This window comes from Gorilla gorilla, chromosome 14, assembly GCF_029281585.2.
Source record: "Gorilla gorilla gorilla isolate KB3781 chromosome 14, NHGRI_mGorGor1-v2.1_pri, whole genome shotgun sequence".
Lineage (NCBI taxonomy): Eukaryota > Metazoa > Chordata > Mammalia > Primates > Hominidae > Gorilla > Gorilla gorilla.
Genome location: NC_073238.2, coordinates 76,878,502 through 76,905,385, shown reverse-complemented (window position 1 = coordinate 76,905,385; position 26,884 = coordinate 76,878,502). Strand labels below are relative to the sequence as shown.

General features: G+C 35.8%; 1 long non-coding RNA gene across 1 annotated transcript in view; it reads right to left on the bottom strand.

The window, feature by feature from the left end:
- Positions 1–5,309: 5,309 nt before the first annotated feature.
- The window catches only part of LOC109029379 (uncharacterized), a 38,224-nt gene continuing 16,649 nt past the window's right edge, over positions 5,310–26,884 (bottom strand). Inside the window, exon 4 of the long non-coding RNA XR_002008439.4 lies at positions 5,310–5,434. This is a non-coding gene — a long non-coding RNA (uncharacterized lncRNA). The remainder of the gene's footprint in view (positions 5,435–26,884) is intronic.

Here is a 26,884-nt window from a genome sequence, read left to right as displayed (position 1 = left end):
AAGAATTCTATTGGAAAAAATTTGACAAGAATAAATCATTCATAACTTCCAGTTATTTAGAAGTTATTTATGTCCAAATAGAATCCATGTATGTAGTAACAAGTAAACTTTGGTGTTATATTTAATAACGCCTTTTACAAAATTAAGTCTAAAATATTTTTTATTGCTTTCCAATGAGAAAAAAAACTTGTATCTACAAATTTTGAAAAAAAATCAGAATTGCCACTAGTGGATTGTAAATTCATCAAATATTGTGTTAACCTTAGTTCATAAAAATTAAAGTGAAATAAAACAGTTTTCTACTTTCAAGGAATGTCTTAGCAGTAAGTCTTTCTCCTCTATCAGCTGACCATGGGAAATACTACATGAGGAGTGGTTGATGGAAAAGTAGAGATGCAACCTGGTGTGGAACTCTGGGGAAACCTGTTCATCTAACCTACTTGCATCCTCACGACCTTCTAGTTCTAGTCTTGTAGTTTAATTATGTCTCATGGTGGGGTACTATATTAAGGCCCGATACAGGCCAACTGCCACTTTTAAAAGGCAAAACCTTCTCAAAAATCCTAAGGTTCTGCTCTGTACCTGTCCTATCAGGATTTGACCCAGATTTCACATATCCTTCCTGTCACAATGAATACCATTGAATCTGCAAGTTCAGAGGCACAATTGCATAAGAAGCTTAGAATGCAACTGAACCCCTATTTCTCTGAGCCATAGTAAAAACAGGCATCCTTCTAAGTCACGAAACAAATGGAACAGAAAAGCATTGCCATAGTCAGGATATGATGCCTCAAAAATCCACAAAGCCCCAACAAATGCTATACTTTTTAAAAATTTCAGGTAAAAAAAGGCGTAATAATTTTCCTTAACCTATAATCCTATATGACCAAGACTATTATATTCTTAAAGTTTAATCCAGTTGCCCATAATTTTTATCTTCCATTCTCTGGCATACAAATTTGCTACTTGCCCTTTGCCATAATTTATTAATATAGTGCAATTATAATTAATTACAGTGCTATTTAAAACAATGGAATTTATTTAGCTGGCTAAAGGATGTCCTGCAAAACATGAAAATAATCAGTTTCTAGGGATTATACAGTAACATGGAACAAAAGAGTTAGACTAGGCACCTGTCAGAAATGTAAACCCACACTATTGTCCTTCTCATATAATTGCAAGCATCTTTGATCCTCTTCATTGATGGTGATTGAATTTTTTTTTTCAACAGTGGTTATATTGGTCTGTTTCAGTAAAGATACCAAGTTCAGCTTAAACAGCTACCACTGAGGCTGACCTCAGATTCCACGGATAGTAGTCCATTGCCATCTTGTATAAGCCATCCATTTTTGCAGAGAAAAGTAAATTGAATATAGGTAAGCCACTAATGTGGTCTTCAAATTTTTTATGCTGGAGCTAATTTCTGCAATTCTACCTAGGTTGTGGTATTGCTTCAGCTTTATGATGTTGAGCATGGTGGGGAGTATTTTTTAGGGACTTCCTGTTGGTGTTTCCTACCATAATTGTTTTAACTAAAAAAAGAGAGAGATACAATTATGTGAGTACCATAAGCTATTAAGATTACCTGTCCCAAGCCCTAACATCAACAATCTTTACGGAACTTAAATCAATAAACAAAAAACAAATAAACCCATTAAAATGGGCATAGGATATGAACAGATACTGCTGAAAAGAAGACATGAAAGTGGCCAACATATGAAAAAATGCTCAGTATCACTAATCATCAGAGAAATGCAAATCAGAACCACAATGAGGTACCATTTCATACTAGTCAAAATGGCTGTTATTAAAGAGCCAAAAACAACAGATGTTGGCTAGACAGTGGAGAAAAGGGAATGCTTTTACACTTTTGGTGTGAATGTAAACTAGTCCAGCCACTGTGGAAAGCGTTTTAAACGTTTCTCAAAGAATTTGACACAGAGCTACCATTCTAGCTAGGAATCCCATTACTGGGTATATACCTAAAAGAAAATAAATTATTCTATCAAAAAGACACACGTACTCTTCATCACTGCATTATTTACAATAGCAAAGACATGGAATCAACCTAAGTGCCCATCAGTGGTAGACTGAATTTTAAAAATGTGGTACATGGCCGGGCGCGGTGGCTCACACCTGTAATCCCAGCACTTTGGGAGGCTCAGGCGGGCGGATCATGAGGTCAGGAGATCAAGACCATCCTGGCTAACCTGGTGAAGCCCCGTCTCTACTAAAAATACAAAAAAATTAGCTGAGCGTGATGGCAGGTGCCTGTAGTCCCAGCTACTCGGGAGGCTGAGGCAGGAGAATGGCGTGAACCCAGGAAGTAGAGCTTGCAGGGAGCCGACATCACTCCACTGCACTCCAGCCTGGGCTACAGAGCAAGACTCCATCTCAAAAAAAAAAAAAAATGTGGTACATATACATCCCGGAATACTATGCAGCAATAAAAAGTAATGAAATCATGTCCTTTGCAGCAGCAACATGGAAGCAATTGGAGGCCATAATGCTAAGCAAATTAACGCAAGAACAGAAAACCAAATACTGCATGTTCTCATTTATAAGTGGGAGCTAAATGTCAAACATACGTGGACATAAATGTGGAAATAAAAGTCACTGCAGACTACTAGGCAGAGAAAGAAGGAGGGCACGGGTTGAAAAACTACCTATTGGGTACTATGCTCACTACATGGGTGACGGGATCTGTACCCCAAACCTCAGTATCACACAATATTCCCATGTACCAGACCTGCACACATACCTTCTGTATCTAAAATAAGTTGAAATTAAGAAAAAAAAAAAAAAGATTATTTGTCCCATGAATGGACTAAGAAACTATGTGAACCCTAAGTGAGGTGAACTTCAACCAGAACTCTAAACACCATCTGGCTTTTAGAAACCCCACTCTAACTGGGAATCATATGCATTGTGGGTTCCCCAATATTAATGTGGTTACAGAACCTGTCTCCCACAGCCCTTGAAAGGTCTGGACATTCCCTTTCTTTGATTCCCTTTCTTTAACTCTGGTTGAAAGCTACAGGTTCCTTTGGGAAATAGGAAACATTTACAGTATGCATTGTTTTTTTAAGATGTAGAGATTATTTTTAATGGTGGAAGCCAACACATTGACGCTTGGATAGAAGAAGGCAGGATTCTGACACAGAATCAAAAGAGAAGGCCACCAGGCAAAGCCACACAGAGTTGCACCTGAATGCAATGTAACAACAAGTTGTAATTGTAGGAGACAGCTTATGAGTAAGTGACAGGAGTTTATCTAGGTTTCCAGACTTCCCTTTGGACTGGCTAATTTGAATAATTTAATAAGCTCTAGGGAAGAGTTGTCTGGCATCTGGTCTCAGGATGATTAAGATGGGTGCATAGTGACCTTGGATTTGAGAACCTGATAAGGAAAGCAGTTGGGGTATGAATTTACTATTTGGAGAACTGACTAGCTTGGATGAAGACAGGATTTGTATTTACGTATTTACATAAATTTATAGTTACATTTACAGTGATATTTTACAATTTTTTCTTAAAAGATCTTAGTCTCCCTCTAAATCAATGAGATCTAGGTTTAAGAACTGGCTGAGCTCTGGAAATTGAGGAGAGATTGGGCAAACTAAACTTCTATGGGCTTGGAGAAAGCCCTGAAAGAGAATGAGAAACGATGAAGTACTCTGGTTTAAGATAAAAAACCTGCCAGCTATGAGGGGAATCTAACATTTTATGGAATCACCTCCTACAGATTTGATTCAAATCAGAGCAAGGTTGAAATGTGGTAAAAGTACTATAAGGCCTCTGCTACAAAAGCCTTCCTAGACCTATCTTAAGGTGGGGCAAAAATGAGAAAGAGGTTTAAGTGATAAGTGAATTTCTTTGTCTGTTATGAAATGTTGAAATGGGAGGAGTTCCCTTATCCCCCTCCAGGGTATGCGACAGGGGTGAGGCTCGCTTCTTAGGTGCCCCAATGCTCAAACGCCTAGGGGAAGCATGCAGATGGGCAGGTCGTGGGGGGTATTGTGGGGGTCCGGACCCCACTGCAGAGTCTAGGATTGAGTGTTTATAGCTCCCGAAGCCCCAGTGGGCATGTGTTACAATGTGCTCTTTCAGTTTTGCAATCCGCAGGCGGCTTGTGTTAATCAGCTCAATTAGACTCCCTCTGCCAGGGTTTCGCTGGTATATGACCTTCCCCTAGGAACATTTGACTGGTAAGGAAAGAATGCTTCAAGTGAGCGTGCATACAACTTCAGTGAACATACTGCACATACGGCCCCTCTCAAGTGCTGGCAGGCCACTGAGCATGCGAAATGCTAATGTACAAAACCTCAAGTCAAAGGTCAAATCAAGTACTTGCATCACTCAAGTTGCCCTCTTGGCTCTCTTCCAAGTGTACTTCCTTTGGTTCCTGCTCTAAAACTTTTTAACAAACTTTCAATCCTGCTCTAAAGCTTGCCTCAGTCTCTCCATCTGCCTTATGCCCTCTGGTTGAATTATTTCTCCTGAGGAGGCAAAAATTGAGGTTGCCATACATCCAAACTGATTCACCGTTGCTAACAGTTGCAGCAAACGCAATAATTCTTTTGGTTATCTTCGTTATTCATATGTATCGGGACTGGATCAGTCTGGATGCAATCATCAGTTGTTAAGAGAGTTTAAACTACACATCAGTCATGCTGTGGAATGCACTCACTTTGCACGTGTGGTTATGTCGTTAAATTAAATCTGTTAGCCTTTTAAAACAAACAAATATTATCTTTTCAGTATACATGCTTGTTTCCAGAGCTGCATAATCTTTTTATTGTTCTTTTCCTGTTCTTGCTAAAGATTTTCTGCCTTTTAATGAGAGGAAACTCCAAGGCTGAGATGATATTTTTAAGTAAAAACATTTTTTTTCAAGTTTAGGCTCAGATATATAAATTCAGATCCCTTTTCTGATGGAACACATTTAGGTCTTCCCCACTTTATTCTGTTTCCTAACGTGCTCCTGTGCCTCCCTGTTATTACACAGACTTGTAGGAGGTACAAAACCACAGGTTTGAAGGAAATGTATGAACAAAATAAGTAGAATTTGGAGGAAAGAAGGGGGAATAAAAGAAGTTGGGGAACACATGATACTATGACCTCATATGTGTACTATGAGTATTGTGATACTCATATGTGAACATAATTACAGAGAATGACCAAATAAGCTTCTTTTCAGAAGGGTTCAGTCCCATAAAGTGTATAATTGTTAATGATAAGTCATTAGGGTAACACTCTAATAGACTACATTCAGACCAAAGTGTGCCTCTAAACAGAGAAACTGAAATGCGATGGAATTAAACCATATATTAGAAAAAATTATTTTAGATTAATATTCATTATCCCTACACAGGGCATTTTCTCCTGTGGTTGCTTGAAAGCCTTTGTCTGGAGAGAATACTCTCTCTTTTTACTGAAAAAAATAGAAAAGGAAAACATTATTAAAAGTAAATAAATAATAAGTATTTATTATTATTTTTTATTATACTTTAAGTGCTGGGATACATGTGCAGAACATGCAGCTTTGTTACATAGGTATACATGTGCCATGGCAGTTTGCTGCACCCATCAACCCGTCATCTACATTTGTATTCTCCTAATGCTATCCCTCCCCTAGCCCCCCAACCCCCGACAGGCCCTAATGTGTGATGTTCCCTTCCCTGTGTCCATGTGTTCTCATTGTTCAACTTCCACTTATGAGTGAGAACATAGGTTGTTTAGTTTTCTGTTGCCATCTTAGTTTGCTGAAAAATTATGATTTCCAGCTTCATCCACGTCCCTGCAAAGGACATGCACTCATTCCTTTTTATGGCTACATAGTATTCCATGGTAGTAACCAAAACAGCATGATACTGGTATCAAAACAGATATACAGACCAATGGAACAGAACAGAGGCCTCAAAAATTAACACCACACATCTACAGCCATCTGATCCTTGATAAACCTGACAAAAACAAGCAATGGGGAAAGGATTCCCTATTTAATAAATGGTGTTGGGAAAACTGGCTAGCCATATGCAGACAACTGAAACTGGACACCTTCTTTAAAACTTATACAAAAATTAACTCAAGATGGAGTAAAGATTTAAATGTAAGACCTAAATCCATAAAAACCCTATAAGAAAACCTAGGCAATACCATTCAGGACATAGGCCTGGGCAAAGACTTCATGACTAAAACACCAAAAGCAATTGCAACAGAAGCCAAAATTGACAAATGGGATCTAAGTAAACTACAGAGCTCCTGCACAGCAAAAGAAACTATCTTTGAGTGAACAGGCAACCTACAGAATGGGAGAAAATTTTTGCAATCTATTTATCTGACAAAGGGCTAATATCCAGAATGTACAAGAAACTTAAACAAACTTACAAGAAAAAAAAAAATCAAAAAGTGGGTGAAGGATATGAACAGACACTTTTCAAAAGAAGACACTTATGCAGCCAACAAACATACTATAAAAAGCTCATCATCACTGATCTTTAGAGAAATGCAAATCAAAACCACACTGAGATACCATCTTATGCCAGTTAGAACGGCAATCATTAAAAAGTCAGGAAACAAGTCAGGCGCGGTGGCTCATGCCTGTAATTCCAGCACTTTGGGACGCCCAGGTGGGCAGATCACGAGGTCAGGAGATCGAGACCATCCTGGCTAACACAGTGAAACCCCTTCTCTACTAAAAATACAAAAAAATTAGCCAGGCGTGGTGGTGGCGCCTGTAGTCCCAGCTGCTGGGGAGGCTGAGGCAGGAGAATGGTGTGAACCCGGGAGACAGAGCTTGCAGCGAGCCGAGGTCGTGCCACTGCACTCAAGCCTGGGCAACAGAGCGAGACTCCGTCTCAAAAAATAAAAAAATTTAAAAAAGTCAGGAAGCAACAAATGCTGGAGAGGATGTGGAGAAATAGGAACGCTTTCACACTGTTGGTGGGGGTGTAAATTAGTTCAACCATTATGGAAGACAGTGTGGCGATTCCTCCAGGATCTAGAACTAGAAATACCATTTGACCAAGCAATCCCCTTACTGGATCTATACGCAAAGGATTATAAATTATTCTCCTATAAAGACACATGCACACTTATGTTTATTGCAGCACTATTCACAATAGCAAAGACTTGGAACCAACCCAAATGCCCATCAATATTAGACTGGATAAAGAAAATAAGTATTTGTTTTTAAAATAAATGTATAAACTGTACAGTATATATAGTATCTAGTCCATATAGTATACAGTATAGTATACAGTGTGAACATGTATATACACACAGAGTTTTAGAAGAGCAAAACAAACATATATATACAGAGTTTTAGAAGTACACTAGGAAAAAAGTAATGGACACTTAAAGAGGTACGAGCTTCTCTATGTAGCTATTATGGTAGGCTTCAGTATTTTGTGAAATAATCACATTTGTATTTTGCTTCCTTTTTAACTCAACTAATAGCTGTAGTCTGCGTTTACAAAAGTTGTTAGAAAATCTACATTTACTTTTTTCTTTTTAATTTTTTATCATTTTTTATGAAGCTTTTTATGAAGCCATGACAATCTAGAAATTCAGGGTTATTTAGTCCAAAGAGGTTAAGATCTCCTTCCAAAGTGAGGAAGATGGGAGCTGATAAAGCCAACACTATCAATACTGTTACTTTTGCCATGTAACATTGACATTAAAAATTAATCACATCACTCATAGAAGCTTATTCAATAGTCTTTTGAACTTTCTCTGGGCCAGGACTTAGAGCCTTCACTGGTGTTTTCTAGTTTGATTTTAAGATTAGAGCTACATTAGTTCACATGTGGCCAGTTACTGTGGTCCACACACAATCTACAAACGGCATCACTTTTTGACTTCAGCCAGAGTCTCCCACCTTAACCAGATGCCAAACTAAAATAAAACAAGATTTTTCTTTTTATTTTCTGAGCCCAAGTTATCTTCCAGAATGCAGCTTCCTTTATATTGAGTTACTCTATGAAGGCTTCATAACAATGGTTCTCAACTGGGACTATTCTAATGCATTTAATGATATTGGCCATCAAAAAGGAAGTTACAGTATTGTTTTATTTTCTGCAGGGGAATTCTTGTCACCTTATATAATTTGTATCATCTGTTCACTAGAAACCAACTCTGATCTGCCAGTGTTTTGGATAAGAGATTTTGTTGGGCCACATCTCTTCTTGTGTTTGTTTTCCTTGCTTATTATAACAAGGTGTAATTAAAAAGAATTTGTTCCTAGAGTGTCTCTTTTGCTTATAAAATACAAAATAAAAATAATTCTTCCTGTTTCTCTGTATGAAACTTAAGTAGATACTATAACTTTTATTGATTCTTTTAGTTTAACCAAAATTCCTATGGTCACCACAAATTACAAAACACATACTCAATTCAGGAATTACAACTCTGTTCCAATATCTTTAATTAGCCCTCTATGCTTCAGTGAACAAGAAGTTTTCTTCTTTCCTTTAGCCAGGCCTGTGGCTCATGGGAGTCAGACTTTGCGGAAGCCGTGGGATTGCTTTCCCATTTTTGCTCACTTCTTCCATTACTTGATGACTCTTAACTGTGACTCTTCCAGGTGAAATGGAGGGCAGAGAAAGAAGAGAAATAACATTGTTGGGGAAGTATGTACCTGACTGGATCTCTGGGTTAGGCTTGATATTGACTTTTTTTTTGGAGGGGGGTGATTTTATGCACATCCCTTGTTGAAAACTCAGCCCATGCTTCGGATAGCTGATCCCCTACAATTCCTAGATTTCCAATGTTTATTTCCACACAGACTTTTCTGCTGTGGTGCATTGTGCAGGAGCAAATATACAAATATTACCTTTTTTTTTTTTTTTTTGTGATGGAGTCTCGCTCCGTCACCCAGGCAAGAGTGCAGTGGGGCGATCTTGGTTCACTGTGACCTCCGCCTCCCGGGTTCAAGCAATTCTCCTGCCTCAGCCTCCTGAGTAGCTGGGACTACAGGCTTGCGCCACCATGCCCGGCTAATTTTTGTATTTTTAGTAGAGATGGTATTTCACCATTTTGGTCAGGCTGGTCTCGAGCTCCTGAACTTGTGATCCACCCACCTCGGCCTCCCAAAGTGCTGGGATTACAGGCGTGAGCCACCGCTCCCGGCCGCAAATATTATCTTGATGCTTGAAGAGACTTCGATGTTAAAATCACAAATATTAACATGTTGTTACACACATGCACACATGTGCACACAAACATGTCATTAATAAAAGCACTTGGGTTGATTCATCCAATAACATATAATTTGTTTTAAGGTTATAGGCTCATGGTGTTTACAGTCATGGAAACAATGGCATATTTTTTGAAGTTCTTCCTGGCTAGGCCTTCTGTTGCATAAGCTGTTTTCTGTAATCCTGCCCCTTACATTGAATTTGCTCAGTCTATGTTGATTCCTAGTTGCACCGTGAAATCTGATGAGGCCTTACAAGATCCAATTTTATTCCAGTTGCTTTGTCATTCTACTTCCTCTTCTCTTTACATTGTTCTTCCAGTCCAGTGGCTCTTAATCCTCACTACACTCTGGGATCATCGGGAGATTTTGGAAACTGTTGTGGCTCAGTTTTCACCCAATAGGTTGGTAGTTAATTGTGCTGAGGTGGAACCCTGGCATAAATATGTTTTTAGAAACTCTTCATGTGATTCCAATGTGCATCCAAGGTGAGAACTACTACCTTGGTCATTCTTCCTGATTCTTGGTTTTATTCTGATTTGGCATTTGCTCTCCTGCTTCATAGTAAGAATCACTTGCTTTTAGCAAAAAAAATTCGCCCTGATGTTGTATTTCTCAAAAAGTAAAGATTGGTAGAAATATTATATGTTATACATCTATCTATCTTTCTATCTATCTATCTATCTATCTATCTATCTATCTACCTACCTACCTACCAATCAAGAGAGAAATGTGGTTGGAATAATGACATTTTTATATGTCCAGACTCAAACCATTACTCCATCTTCCCTTAATTCCTTTAAGTATTTACTAAATTAATTGTTTTTCATATATTAGGGACTTAGTTGTGTCTCTCCAAAGTTCCTATGGCTACTTCCTTCCCCATTTTCTTGGAATGTGACCATATTTGGAGACACAGTTTTTAAAGAAGTAAGTAGGTTAACTTGGGTCCTTGAGATGAGCCAGATTCTACTATGACTAGTGTCCTTATGAAAAGAAGGGATTTAGGACACTTATATGCACAAGTAAGCACCATGTGAAGACATGGGAAGAAGGTGGCTATCTTCAAGCCAAGCAGAGAGAATTAAACCACTACAGTCAACACCATGATACTGGACTTCTAACCTCCAGAATTGTGAGAAAATTAATTTCTGTTGTTTAAGCTACCCAATCTCTAGTACTTTGTTATGGCAACCCTAGAAAACTAATACATCATATATCTCAACTACTATTTACCTAAATCAGGCCTTAACCATTTCAATCAGGATGACTGTATTTGACTCTGTATTCTACCCCTAGTCCCAAGGATACTTTGAATTCAGTCTCCAAAATACAGTCAGAATGATCTACTGAAAATACAACCACAACTGGTATATCATTCCTACTTAAATTATTTGAGTGACCTATCTTCCAGTCCATATATTGCTATCTTGATTTTAAAATTCATTCTCAACTGTTTGCATACGTGTGTGATACGCATGTTTATAAAAATTTTTATACTAATTATTCTAAACTCTCTGTACATTATTCTCCTTTATATTTTTTTAAAATTAAGTTTATTGAAGAATTATGTCAGAAAAAATATCACTCTCTGCAATGGTCCTAGTTGAGTCAATATAGTCACCATGGTACTAAAATATCCTGTGTATAAATCAGTTATTATATATATTTAATAATTAGAGTTATATGTTTCTATGTCTATTTTGACTTATGGATTATACAATTCTTAAGGAATCTATTATTTTAAATTCATTTTTATAGTACCCATTAGTCCCCAGAGTTTAATGCAGTATTTACAGTAAAAGCATTTACTATTTGTTAAAGAAATTTTGGGCTCACTTGTACAGTGTATGTTTAATTGCTAATGTCACAGATTACATACAACTCCTAACAGATAATACAACGCCAAGGTGACTGCTTAAAAACTTTCTTTACATTTTACTTTGAGAGCATATGACCTTTACCAGGGATAACATAAACTAATATGGATTTTATTGTTAGATTTTATCATTCAGTGAAAGAAGATAATAAATGTATGTTACATAGAATGTGAACCTGCTGAAATTGTATGAAAATTTGAGCACACACTGCATTTGAGTATGTATTTTTGCTGAAGGACTTTTTATCTAGTCGTCATGTTTATTGATTACAAACTTTTAAAAAGCTTGATTATATATTTTAAGTCTTATATTTTACATTAATCCAGGCTAATAGTAACCAATAACATAAATCATATTATCTTGAGTCTTTCTGGAGTATTTTGGTATTTATTCTTCCACTTCTATTGAGGATTGCTGTCTTAAAAGCAAACAAACACAATAAGACAAAATAGCAACTGCAAAAGCCTTTTGAAAGCTTTTTTTCCTGAGGGAGTTTTGATGAAAACACTGCCCATTACAACACAGTGCTCTATTAAGTTTCCCTATAAAGAATGATTTATGCACATCCACTTTCATCAATTTGGCAAATATTTATTGTTTCCTGCAGACTTGGCACTTTGTTTTACATCTCAAATACATTGATAAATTAGATAGTTTCTACTCTTTGAAGCCAAAATTATAGAGAAGGGAACAAATAAATGAACTAATAATATGTAAGGGGAAAATATGTAAATATTTACAGTGAGAAGAGATAACCACTGAGTAATACTTTATATTGGGTATTAAAGATCATATCTCTAAGTAGATTATATTTAAACTGAGGCCTAAATGTCATGAAGGAGGCAGACATACAAAGGTTACATAAAACTCATTATTGACAAATGGAGTTATTAGTGCAAGGTCACTAAAATGGAAAAGAGTTTGGCATAACTCATGGTAAGTTAGAAGACCAGAATGTGTGGCTCTAAGTGGGAGAAAGGAAGAGTGGCAGAAGATCAGATCTCAGAGATCAGCTGAGAGAAGGTCAGGTTTGACATTATAGACCTTGGTAAACAGTTGGGAAGTTATTCTAAATGGGATGGGAAACCAGTGTGGAATTTTCAGCAAGAGACATGACAAGATCTGATTTCCAATTTTAATAGAACTCATTGGTTTCTCTGTGAATAACAGATTTTATACAAGCAAAAATAAGAGAGAAACTATGATGGCTCATTTGTGGTTAGCACTGGATAATATTCCATTGCCTGGATGTACTACAGTGTATTCATCTTATTCATCTACTTAATGAATAAGATAATATAATCAATATATTATTTCTAAGTTTGAGTAGTTATGAATAAAGATGCTATAATCACCCAAGTGCAGGTTTCTGCCTTTGTAAGTTTTCAATTTACTTGAGTAAATGCCAAGGAGGTTACTGGGAGTCATGCACAGCATAATGACGTTTCAGTTGATGATAGAGCATATATAGAATGATGGTCCTTAGATTATAATGGAGCTGAAAAACTTACATCACTTAGTGATGATATAGCCATTGTAAAATCATAGTGAAATATGTTACTCAAGTGTATGTGATGATTCTGGTGTCAATGGACCCACTAAATTGGGACTCAAATAAAAGTGTAGCACATACAGTTATATACAGTACATAATACTCGGTAATGATTGCAAGCAACTATTCTACTGGTTTGTGTATTTACCATACTAAAATTTTTATAATTAATTTACAGTGTACTCCTTCTACTTATTAAAAAGAAGTTAACTGTAAAACAGCCTCAGGCAGGTCCTTCAGGAGGTATTCCAGAATAAGGCATGGTTATCATAGGAGATGACAATTCCATGCATGTTATTGCCCCTAAAAACCTTTCAGCAGGACAAGCTGTGGAGGTGAAAAGGAGTGATATTGATGATCCTGACGCTATACAGGCCTAGGTTAATGTGTGTTTTTGTGCCTTAGTTTTTAACAAAAAAGTTTATTAAAAAAACTAAAAATAGAAAAAAAGCTTATAGGCCAGGAGTGGTGGCTCCCGCTTGTAATCCCAGCACTTTGGGAGAGCAAAAGAGTGGATCACCTGAGGTCAAGAGTTTGAGACCAGCTGGCCAACATGGTGAGACCTCATCTCTACTAAAAATACAAAAATTAGCTGGACGTGGTGGTGTGTACCTGTAATCCTAGCTACTCGAGAGGCTAAGGCAAGAGAATCTCTTGAACCCGGGAGGTAGAGGTTGCACTGAGCTGAGATTGCACCACTGCACTCCAGCCTGGGCAACAAGAGCGAAGCTCCATCTCAAAAAAAAAAAAAAAGAAAGAAAGAAAAAGAAAAAAGCTTATAGAATAAGAATATAAAGAAAAAAAATTTGTACTGCTGTGCAACGTGTTTGTGTTTTAAGCTAAATGTTATTACAAAAGAGTAAAAAATTTTAGAAAATTTTTAAAGTTTATAAAGTGAAAAAGCTTATAAACTAAGTTTATTATTAAATAAACATTTTAAAATACATTTAGTATAGTCTAATTGTGCAGTGTTTACAGAGTCCACAGTAGTTTACCATAATGTTCTTGGCCTTCACATTCACTCACCACTCACTCACTGACACCCAGAGCAACTTCCAGTACTGCAAGCTCCATTCATTATAAATGTCCTTTTTAGGTATACTATTTTTTAATCCATTATACCTTATTTCTACTGTAAAATGTTTATCTTTTGATATGTTTAGACATACAAATACTTACTGTGTGTCACATTTGCCTACAGTATTTAGTACAGTAACATGTTGTACAAGCTTGTAGCCTAGGAGCAATAGGCTATATCATATAGTCTAGGTGTGTAGTAGGCTATACCATCTAGGTTTCTGTAAGTACCTCCTATGAGGTACACACAACACACTCCTAGAACATAGTTACATCATTAAGCAATACATCATTCTATTTATTTTTAAAAAATATTATTTGAGAAAATTCTACAGGATCAACTGTGTTTGTTTCTACTATGCAAGAAATATTTTGTGTTCATGAAAGATGTAAATTTTTATCATTTTAGTGATATTCCTAGTATATGTATTTTTTATTTTCCCTTTCTTTTTTCCTTAAAAGTGCTATAAAATCCTGAAGCTGGTTTTATTTATCACATGACTACTATAATGAACTACCCATTTTTCAGAAATTTTAAATAAAATTAAATAAAAGGATGATTTTGACATTGTCAAAACCTAAAAACAAAGGGCATCTTAATGTTAAGCCTGTGACTCTGGCGAAATTAACTTGACATAAATGATAGGATGAAAGCTCAACTGGAGGGAGTGAAGGGGGCCTGAGAAAGCGTTGTTCCTAGACAACCCAAGACAATTTGCACTGAAATGAAAAGGAAAGAATTCAGAAGATAATTATCTTGATTATCCTTTTCTTTTTTTCCTTTTTTTTTTTTCAGATAAGAGATACCAGATAACAGTATTTGTTGTTATAACTACATGGCAAGACTTTTTTTTTTTTTTCTGGAGAGCTGATGCAACACCTCTTTATTAACAATAAGAACTATCTAAAAAGATTGTTTATTACTTTCATTTTGACTACCAAAATAACCAAAGCCTATTTTAAGCTGCATTTTATAGCAATTGAATTCAAAATTGTTTTTTCTATAATTGTGATCAAGTTTATCTCTAAGTTTAAAACTTATTCTTTCCTTTTCTTTTTATGAAAAATGTTTTGTTTTAGGGACATGGACTTGCTATGTTGCTCAGACTGATCTCAAACTCCTGGCATCAAGTGATCCCCCCACCTAAACCTGTGGAGTAGCTGGGAGTAGGTGCAAGCCACCGTGCCTGGCCAAGAAGTTATTCTTTAATTCATGTTATTTTCTGATCCTTTTCCTTTAAATTTATATTTTATCATTTTGCCATATGTCTATCTATAATAGATGGACATATAATATGCCATTCCACATATTTTAAGAAACATGACAGAGCATAAATAAATTAATGTATCTTGAAATGTGATCCTTTCTAACATGTAATGAGGTAGCAAAATGGAAGGCATCTGGAGGTCATTTCAGGGGCTGATCATCTAGGCGTCCCTTGCTATTGGTGACTGTACTTTGTAATTTACTGAAAGGGATTGTTGTACACTAGTCTCTTTTCAACTGTACCTTCTGAAATATAACTGGATGCTAAAAGAGTTTCCATTTCTTCCTCGTTTGCTTTTTTGTCCTACCAGTCTCCCCCAGTCTAAACACATATGAGGTTGAGATGAAGGTTTAAAAATGTCTTTTATAGAGGGTGCATCCATATCTCAACACATAATAGAATAAAGTAAGAACAGAGATTTTTTTTTTGTCCCAAGCTTGATAGTTCTCTTTCATGAAACTGTGGTACAGATCTACCTCTTAAATGTAAGACTGATCCATGTGAATACTTCTTTTGTTCAATCCCTCACTCTCTCCCTTTCCTCTCCCTGCAAGGACAGGTAAAATGAGAATCCCTTAGTATAACTTTGATGTGGAAGCAATAAACCTGCAATTTCTGTGCTAAGCAATCTTTAACTGTTTCTTGGCTTTTAAAAAAATATCCAAGATGAGCAGTGCACAGTATTAATGGTATTATTTTAGACACCTAATATGGTGGTTAGACAGTTGATAGAGAGATCGATCGATTGATCGATAGATAGATAGATGTACACACTATTTATCACTCAAATCATATACTATGTCATATTACTTAAGTCAGTGAGGTGAGATTATTCAACACAAGCCAGACAACAAATTGTGCTTTTTCATTTGATCATTCCTATGGAAATGTCACCATTTAGCCATCCAGAATAAGTAAGCTTAACATGACACTTCTGCTTAAAATATTTCTGCTGTGCTGCTTTTAGGATAAAGACGAAAGCTTTTGGCCATGTGTGGTGGCTCATGTCTGTAATCCCAGCACTCTGGGAGGCTGAATCAGGAGGATTGCTTAAACTCAGAAGCTTGAGGCCAGTCTGAGCAACATAATCAGTTTCCATCTCCACAAAAAGTAAAACAATTAGCCAGGCATGATGCCATGTGCCTGTTCTCCCAACTACTTGGGAGGCTGAGGTGGGAGGATTGCTTAAACCTGAAAGTTGAGGCTACAGTGAGTTGTGATTGTGCTACTGCACTCCACCCTGAGCAGCAGAGCTGGAACCCGTCTCAAAAAAAATTTTTTTAACCTGATTTAACAAGGATACCTTTAATCATCTTCATCCTGCTTACTATTCCCACCTTAATACTTACTACTAGGTTCTTTCAAATGATAGGCTACAGCAATATTCAGTTACACTCCATTTCCTTAATGGGCCATGCTCTATCTCTGTCCTAAACATTCAAACATATACTTGTCTTGGACTTCTAGTTTCTTGTTCTCGAGGTCTCGGCCAAGTCATCCCTTTACATGGGAAGACTTTTCATAATGTATCTCCCCATGACTCCTCACCCATAATCTGAATTACATACCCAACCTTTATGCATATTGCTATTACAGTACTTCATGTACTGTATTGTAAATCTACTTTTTACTTAAAAATATTTTCATTCCCAATATATTTTGAGGGACAAAACTCTTTCCTTTATGGTTGTATCCCACATCATCCAGCAAGCAGAAAAATAATATTAAAAGAAAAATTAGATGAATAAATGGCTTCAAAATTTATTGAGTAAAATCATGTAAAGAACCAAGACAAGCAAATTCAGTAGTACATTCCAGGCATACTGCTAAAGAAAATAGACATATAATTTAGAAAAATACCTATTTCTCTTTCTAACCAATGCCTTTTTTTCTTCCCACAGGCTGAAATTCTTTCATTTTTCTATGGCCTAAGTTTCTATGAGTAAAAAATCTATTAGTAATTCATTTAGAAGGAAATAGTAATATCTTTCAACATTCAAATTCCCATGGAATGATTAGGCTTAGTATTTACTCACTGCCTGTTTTCAATTGCTTGTCCTGTTGCTTTTCTTATAATAAACGGATTAGCAAGTTTAAGACTGCTCAGTGTTATGATATAAACTGAAATCTATAACAATTCAAAAGGAAATATTAGAAAGCTATCTTTATGTTATTGAGATTCAAATATGTTAAAGATATTAAATATTTCATGTTAATAAAGTTATACAAATTTTCTCATTGGGATATTTGTCCCAATTTATAAAATGTGTATAGATATTGATTTTTTTTCTTGGAACAAAATAAAACTAATTTTATAAAATTGACATTTGTCAAATAATGACTTAACTTGAAACATGTTTATTTACCCTAAATTAACACTTATTAAAACATAGGCTGGGTGCAGTGGCTCACACCTATAATACCAGCAGTTTGGAAAGCCCAGGCTGGAGTATCACTTGAGGCCAGGAGTTCAAGACCAGCCTGAGCAACATAGCAAGACCCTGCCATCTCCACAAGACACAAAATAATAACAGCAATAATAATAATTATCACCAAACTTCTAGCAATTAATTGAAATCAGCTGCAATGCAATTTTGATGAGCAAGAATGCATATAGGCAGGAAAAGATGATCAATGAACATTTTAAGGCATATAATATTATAGTAGGAGGATGACCTAAGGAACTCCGGACTTGGAAACTTTGAGAAGCCTAGGAAGGCAGCGTGATGTCAGGCTCCTATTACCCACCTCGAAAATTTTAAAAGGTTGTATAAACTCAGTCCTCCTTGATCATTTTCAATCCCTACTATATGAAAACCACTGAATAACAAAGCATGAAGTCACCAATTAAAAGACCACATTAAAAATAACCTTGGGGCTGGGCGCAGTGGCTCATGCCTGCAATCCCAGCACTTTGGGAGGCCGAGATGGTTGGATCACCTGAGGTCAGGAATTTCAGACCAGCCTGGCCAACATGGCAAAAACCCATCTCTACTAAAAGTAAAAAAATTAGCCGGGTGTGGTGGCACGTGCCTGTAGTCCCAGCTACTTGGGAGGCTGAGGCAGGAGAATCACTTGAACCCAGCGGGTGGAGGTTGCAGTGAGTGGAGATCATGCCACTGCACTCCAGCCTGGGTGACACAGCAAAGCTTCCTCTCAAAAAAAAAAAAAAAAAAAAAATCACCTCTGGATCTAAGCTCTAACAATTCAAAAAATGTTGAATCATCTACTCCAGCTTCAGAAGCACTTAACTTGTATCTAGTATTTCTACTCATACAATGGACTAATTAGTTGAAATATAATTCTCTGTCAAAGGAAATGAAGAAAAGAAATGACTTTTTCTTTTCTTAACATTTTAATTCAGAACTTTGTGTTTCTATGTCCAGATCTGTAAACTATTCTTGGCTAGTGAGAGTTTTAAAAAGAAAAGTCCTATAATGGATTCGGCCTTTTAACCTTCAATCAGGCAGCTTTATTTTCAGATAATTCTTCTTAAAATATCAGAATTACTCTGAACAAGTCTTTTGATTGAATATTTCATAATGTATTACCACTTCCTATATCAGGATATAATTCTAACTTCTTTTTAAACTTGTTTAGTTTCTCCACATGTGGATAATACCTCTAGATGATCACATCTAAATGTTCTATAATGAACAAGACAATGGAAAACTTTCTTTGTGATGGTATGCTATTAAAAATTTACAAATCTGCTTCAGGGCATCAGCAGAAACTGCGAAGTTCTTTCTTAACGCTGTAGATGGAAGAGTGGTCAAAATACAGCATTTCCAGTTTTTGTCTTTTAATTCTGAGTGAATGAACCGGAGCCAGATTTTTCCCTCCAGCACTCCACTCAAATGGCTCTCTGAAGAATGCGGGTAACTTTGACATTGCTTTAGCCAATGGTCCATCCTTAATCCTCATTTTATTTGAGTTTTCACCCATATTTGACCAGAATTTCAGCATCAAATGTCCAAAAGCCTAGTATTGTTGGCAATTTCTATTAGAAATCTAGTAAGAATTAGAAGCTTAACATATCAAAAACTTATACTTCAATCTTTTAACCAAAACTTGTTTACCCTGCAGATTTTCTCCCAAGTCAGTTAATGACAACCCATTCTTCAAATTCATCATGGAAAAATTATTGGTGTTATTCTTCCTTGACCTCTTCCTCTCCCTTGTCCCATGCTATCTATCAGAAAATCTGTGGACAGTATTTTCAAAAATGTTCAGAATTTCATCTCTTCTTACTCTGCCAAGTTTATCCTCTGGTCTAAGCCACGAATGTTTCTCATCTAGATTATTGAAAGGCCTTAAAAATTTTCCTACTTCTGTCACTTTCCAATTTCTGCATGGCTTGCTATCTCACTTCCTTCAGCTCTATACTCAAAATTTACCCTGATGGTCAAACTTTTCATTTAACTTTGTTTAGAATATTCATCCAGCTGCTCCATACCAGGCACACACACACACACACACACACACACAGAGACAAACACAAATACATATACATATACATCACATTCTATCAGATTTATCTGCATTTATTATTCTCTGCAGCATTAACTAATATCAACAGGCAGAGGATGAAATAGCTGTTGAATGTCTGCCAACAAAGAAGGAAGTACAAAACTCCAAATCCTATATTTATTTTAATAGTAAAAACTATCTGCTAGTAAATTTGCTGTTTAGGATGAAAATAATATATTACTTTAATTCATGTGCACACATGCACACACATGGAACGACCTTGCAGAGCCTCCTCCATGCCTAATTACATTTAAATAACAAGAATCTAGACTTTGATCTAGACTGAACTTTCATATTGTAATGAGAAGAGACTATTAGAGTTTGGATAAGAATGAATGTATTTTACATGTGTGAAGATTATAAATAAATTTTAAGCCGAGAGTGAACTGTGTTGAAATAAAGATGACTAAAACTTCTTTGACACATTCCCACTGACATACGGGGTCTCTTTTTCCTCCTCTTGAACCTGGCCTTGCTCAGTGACTTGTTTTAACTAATAAAATGAGCAGTAGTAATGTTTACAATGTGAGGCAGGGACTTAAGAGTGCTGCAGCTTCTGTCCCTGCCATCAAGTTCTTGTTTTGAGAACCCAGACACGGATGCTGTGAGGAAGTCCAAGCTCCAACATGTAAAGGCCCATGTGGAGGAAAACTGAGGCCTTTGGTCTATAGGCCCAACTGAGTTCCTAGCTGGTGTCTGGCTGCAAATACCAGCCCTGGAATTTAGGACATTTTGGAGAGTTTAGCCATCCCATCCCTTTAGCTAACACCACATACAGCAAAAGCATTGCCAAGTCAACTCAGAACTATGAGATAAAATAAACTGTTGCTGTTTGGAGCCACTATTTAAAATGAATATTTTATTACATGGTAGTGCATAACAACAACAAGGAAGCAAAATGTGTTATTTCAAAAACCAGAACCCCTTCTTTGGTTTCTCTGCTATCTTCTAGAAACATGGTATCTTTTGGTGGATCCTCTAAAGCCAGGTGGGAGATGAGAGAATAGAGAAATATAATATTGTAAGGTATTTATTTTAGGAACCATACTTTAATGTAACATATATCTCTTCTTCCCAAATTTATTGACCAGAAATTGTACAAGGCCACATACAACTACTAAGAAGTTCAGCTATTTAGTCTAGCAGTATGCCTGAAGAAGCAAAGAAACACCAGCATTCTCCAATAGGATAGAAACACAAAGAATTATACTACATTCTTTTTCATATCTACAGGAAGCAAGAGTGTTTGCAAAATATGATGGTGTAAATATTAAAGTAGGAATCTTAAGGAAATTATTATTAATTTGAAATAAATCCTTATTAGAATGAATGAGAAATGACTTTGGAGGCTTTTGTGTTGTTATAGATTTTGCAATGGCACTGATATGAATAGTTCTCACTTAATAAATATTCTACTTTGTCACAAACAATTTGAGAAAAAATAAGGATCTGCCATGGAAATTGAATTGAGGTTTTGGAAAAAGATATGGGGATATTTAAGGAACAGATGAGAGAATTTTATTAGCTAGAAAGTTGACAGGTCATGCCTATTATAATATGACCTTTCAGAAAAGATAATAGAGACAAGGGACACAGAGATTAGTAACACAGACTAATACAAATGAGATAAGTTAAGTGATAACAAATACAAGAGATACATATTTGAAGGCACAATGAATTATTTTAGAGGTATAAAAGTATAGTGGATGACCAGGTCTTGCAAGTATCTATATCCACAGGTGCCTGAATTGGACTGAAGTGGAGTGCAGAGAAGGATCATATACATGAAGACATTACAAAAGTGTAAGCTTAGTTGTTTTATAGATTTTATATATATATATATATATATATATAGAGAGAGAGAGAGAGAGAGAGAGAGAGAGAGAGAGAATTCAAAATTATTCCAAGACGTGTGAAGAGTTTTGTTACATATAGTTTCAATTTTAACAGAAGTAGAAAAGGTAAGGATATAGGTAACTATTTTGAATGAGGTGAAATGGCTATGAAGAAAGAGATGCTTGATATGACCCTCCAAGGAAGAAATTGTTTATCTTTAGGTGGTTTAATGATGATCTAGAAATTATAGTAGGAAATCAGGGCATGGTGACCTAATAAAAATGGCAACTTCCAAGCCTCAATATAAAGTAACAATGGAATTGTGAAGTGTGTGTGTATGCCGGTGGGTGTGCATATGTGTGTTTGTGTTCCTGCATTGCATTATTAGTGCTTTCTTAATAATATTTAATGAAACTTGAAATCAGAATTAGAAGAATGAGCCTTAGAATGGAATTTATGACTGATTAAACAGAGAGAACTCCATGTAGATTCACCTCTTCAGAGCTATATTTTAAATTTCAAGGAGAGGTATGAGTCCTGGGATTTACCTTTCCTATGGATATACTTATTTACACTCTAAGTTAGAGTAAGAACTCAAGATTCTTCTTTTGGAGGAAAGATTTTTCTCCCTTTCTTTAGGGTGAAGGGGAGCAGCACTCATCTAAGCAAAAATATTTCATATTTTCATGTTCTTCATCTGTGGTACAGACTCTGACATGTGTAGGATGCCACAGTTATCAGCACCTTGCCCAAGTAATAAGAACTGAAGGCAAAAAGAGATGGCACAAGTTTTATGTAAGAATCAATAATTAATATATCTGATACAGAAACCTTATATGTGCATTCACAATAATAATCATAAAGTAGAACTTAAAACTTAATAATACAACAGCAGAACACTAAGTTTTATTTATGACCTATAGGAGGTGGGAGAATCCCGTAATATGAAGTCAGGAATATACAAGAATGTAATTAAGGAACAGGAACTCTGAAGATCAGTATGAAATGTTTTGAAATGGTTGAAAAAATAGGTAAAGATAGATGTAACACAGAAGTGTGCAGACGTAAGACTCTAAGGTGGAATAATCTTAGGGGTGTTTAAATATTGATGGCTTTTGAATCAATATATAGAATCAATATATAGAATATATAGGTATGATATAGAATCAAATAAGCTGTATTCAAATTTTCAACAAAAACAGATCATAAAGTTGCTAAAAATCAATTGTAGCAAACTGAATGTTTTTAAGAAATTATGCTCTTAAACATGACTTAGGCAGTGGCACAGAGGTTTAGACTCTGTACCTGACCTTGTAGTGAAACAAACACTGATTTCTGTGGTGGAACAATAGGTCTTGCCTGAACTTGGTTATTCTTCAAAGGAAATCCTAGTCAGATACTAATATATTTTGAGAAAATAAAGTTCATGTTCAAAACTGGATTAGTAAATGTTTGCAATAGTGAAGAAGGGTGGGAGCAGTATCACAGACTAGGAACCCGGAGAATGACATGTACTGTTGTACCTCTAACTTTGAGCACGAGATTTCTATTACAAATATGGGAATTTTATAGCCTCAACCCACTAGCTATTTTCAGAAAATTATCTTTGTATAGAGTAAGATTCCTTTATTTGAATTTCACTTATGCAGAACACCACATCCTTCCATTCTGCCAGTAAACTAAGTATATGAAACTCTCCAATCAGGAAAAGCGAAAGAGACTAAGTTCCTCAAGCCAGCTTCACTCTGTACTACAATCATCAAGCAAATGGGTGGATGTTTAAAAATGAAACAAGAACTGCATTTTCTTAAAAATCACTCTAAACTAATTCTGTAAGGTTGTTATAAGGAACTAATGAGCCAACTTGTTGAGGTGCTTGGAACCATTCTGGCACAATGTTGTGCTATGTGTTTGTTAAATGAATACAACCATGATGAGAAGTTTGAATTTTTCATCTGAAAAGTCAGAGGCAACTATTAAGTTCATATCCCATGGCTTCAAGAGGAAGATGCTCCTGAGGTTTCAGTTTGTAATTGTGAGTTTTCTATGAGAGTAGCTGTGTATGTGGTGTGTGTGTGTGTTTTGTTTCTTTAGATTTAATTTTTCTAAATAATTTTTTAGTTTCATACCAAAGTCTCATTATTTAAAACAATACATCAGAGAATACATTCATGTTTCTGAAATTACTGAGTTCAATGTCACAATTAGCATCTGTGATAAAGTTTTATATGCTATTATTTTAAATTAATAGAATTCTATATTTAAAACCCTGCTATAGCTATTTAAAGGATTTATAATGTACTTTGAATTGTTTTAAAATTTGAATTAATTACCAGTATAATAATTATGAAGAAACACAGAGAAATATATTTAGAATGTTTTATATATTTTATGTTAAACTAAATACAGACATTATAATATAAATGAACTTTAGCTTTTCTTTGGAGAAGAGATGTGAACACTAACTTTGTTAACTGTAGTCACATGTTGTATGATAGATTTCTTGAATGTACAGTTAATAATATATTAACTATATATAAGCTTGAAACTATATATATTCTTGAAAAATGTTGAGACTGGATATAAAATGTTTTTACCTCAAAAAAATGATAATTATGTTAGGGAAAGCTAATTAGCTACATTTAGTCATTCCCCAATGTACATATACTTGAAAATATTATGTTGTACATGGTATGTACATATACTTTTTTCTGTCTTTTCTTTAGAAAGTAATTTTATTAATTAAATTTTGTATATGTTAATCAGAGTTTTAATATAGTTTCAATTAATGATAATCAATGTTTCTTAGGTAGGAAAAAAGAGAAGTCTTTAATATAAGTTATATGTCCTTCCACAAAAAGCATGAAGTCTGTAAGAACCCCAGTGATTCAATTTTCAGTATAGTGCACTGTGGTTTAGTTCCATAATTCTCATTATGGTTAATTGGCATCAGGCAGTTAAACTTGCTATACTACACTAAAAATGAAATGAGTACAATAGCAAGCTGTGCATATACTTCAAATATGTTTAATATCCTGTTGCTGTACTTAAGGTTTACTCACCAGGGAGGTTGTTGTCTTCTAAATAGTCAGAAAGAAGAAAATAACTTTGAACTTTCTAATTTGAACAGTAAATGTGCACAGAGGAAAATAGGCTATGTGGACGAATGATTTAAATGTCCCCACAAACTAAGCATCTACGTGAAAATACCATATTATTTTTCAATTGCTGTGTAATTACCATAAACTTAATGATTTAGGAATACACAATTATTATGTCAGTTTCTGTGGGTAAGGAGTCTAGGCATGGTTTTGCTAGGTCTGTTGTAGAGGGTCTCACAAGGTTGAAATTAAGGAGTCAGAGAAGCTACATTTTCACTTCGAGGTTTAACTGAGACAAATATCCCTCCAAGCTCATTTAGACTACTGGCAAAATTTATTTCCTTGTTCTACAACTCAGGACTTGGCCTCTTGCTGGCTTCTTCAGGAAGCACCCTCATGTCCCAGAAGCCATGAACAGTTTCCTCTCATGGGTGAGTCTCACCCAAACCTCTCAAAACATGACAGCTTGCTTCTTAAAGGCTAAAAAGAGAATAGCTCTCTCCAGTATTCTAAAATGAAATCTTCTAATTACAAAATGTGACATAACCTAACCCTGGAACTGGCATTCCCATTATTATTGTCATCTATTAGCTAGAATCTAATCTCAGGTCCCACCACAATCAAGGGGAGAGGATTATACAATGATTCACTGGAGTTCATCCTATGGAATGTCCACCACAAATGTCAATCTGCTTAAGACTACTTCTTTACTTCTTTATTCCATATTAAATATAGACTCATCATTTCATTTAAAACTTCTCTAGCCGGGCACTGTGGCTCACGCCTGTAATCCCAACACTTCAGAAGTCCGAGGCAGGAAGATCACTTGAGCGCAGGGATTTTAGACCAGCCTGGGCAAGGCTGGGCGCAGTGGCTCACGCCTGTAATCCCAACGCTTTGGGAGGCCGAGGAAGGTGGATCATGAGGTCAGGAGACTGAGACCATCCTGGTTAACACGGTGAAACCCCGTCTCTACTAAAAATGCAAAAAATTAGCCGGGTGTGGTGGCGGGTGCCTATAGTTCCAGCTACTGGGGAGGCTGAGGCAGGAGTATGGCGTGAACCCGGGAGGCGGAGCTTGCAGTGAGCTGAGATCGCGCCACTGCACTCCAGCTTGGGCAACAGAGCCAGACGGTGTCTCAGAAAAAAACAAGAAAAGAAAAGAAAAAGAAAGAAAGATCAGCCTGGGCCACATGCCGAAACCCGTCTCTACAAAAAATACAAAACAATTAGGCAGGCGTGGTGACCTGTGTCTGTAATCCCAGCTATTCCGGAGGCTAAGGTGGGACAATTGCTTGAGCCAGGGAGATCAAGGCTACAGTAAGCGGTGATTGTGCCACTGCACTCTAGCCTGGGTGACAGAGCGAGACCCTGTCTCCAAAAAAAAAAAAAAAAAAATTCAATTTTTCACTTCTTTCCTTGAACTTCCCGTTTTATTTCCTTATAATTTTCATCTTTTTTCTCATTATGATTTTTCATCTTTCTTGATATAAATGCATGAATTATTTCTCTTAAAAGGCTTATTAGAGAAAATATTTCTTCTTAATCCAGCTATCTTTCCTTGTATGAAATTATTTCTATAAATCACCACAACACATTGGATAATTGGATAAATTACCTCCTCTCGTTGTCAAACACATCATGTCTCTAAAACAACCAAGACTATTCTCTTTCAATTCTTTGCTAAACAGGTCAGTGTTATGTGATGATACCTGGCCAATACGACAAGGTTTCTATGACTATTTATTACGGTTAACACTTAATACATTGGATGGTATTTTAATATAAAGAAGCTGTATGAACACCACTAGGTAAATGGTTAGCTGCGTAAAAAGCGTTTTTTTAATTTAAAAAATTTACGTATGGATATCATATCATTATGAAACATGGATACTATGCAAAATTGTATATGGAAGAATGAATTGACTGACACATGCTTACTTTTAGTATAAACATGGATTTATATTCAGAGACATCAATATTTTTGTTATACATATAAATCATTATTGTCAACATATGGTTTAACTTTCATTTCTGGAATCAACAACACTAAATTGAACACAGTTTTATTTAAATCAAAGTGTTGTGGGAATCAACAGCCAGTTTCTGTAGTTGTATGGTTGTTGAAATATTTACCCGTTGGTGTCATTTCTTATGAAAATTATCAACATCAGAATTTGACAGATTTTTTTGTATTTAGAAAAGATAACTTCATAAATTAATATGTCCTAGTTATTGCTACAAATAGTGCAGTTTTACTTGAGTTATTTATCACAATCTTGTTGCAAAGTTATTATCCCAGTCTTGCAACTCTATATGTCACTGTTGATTTTAAGGCCTTCTTTTTATGATCAAGTCATATCTAAAACGGTACTTAACAATATATTGCAGTAATTAGACATTCTATAATCTATCATTGTTAAAACATACAATATTTTTCCT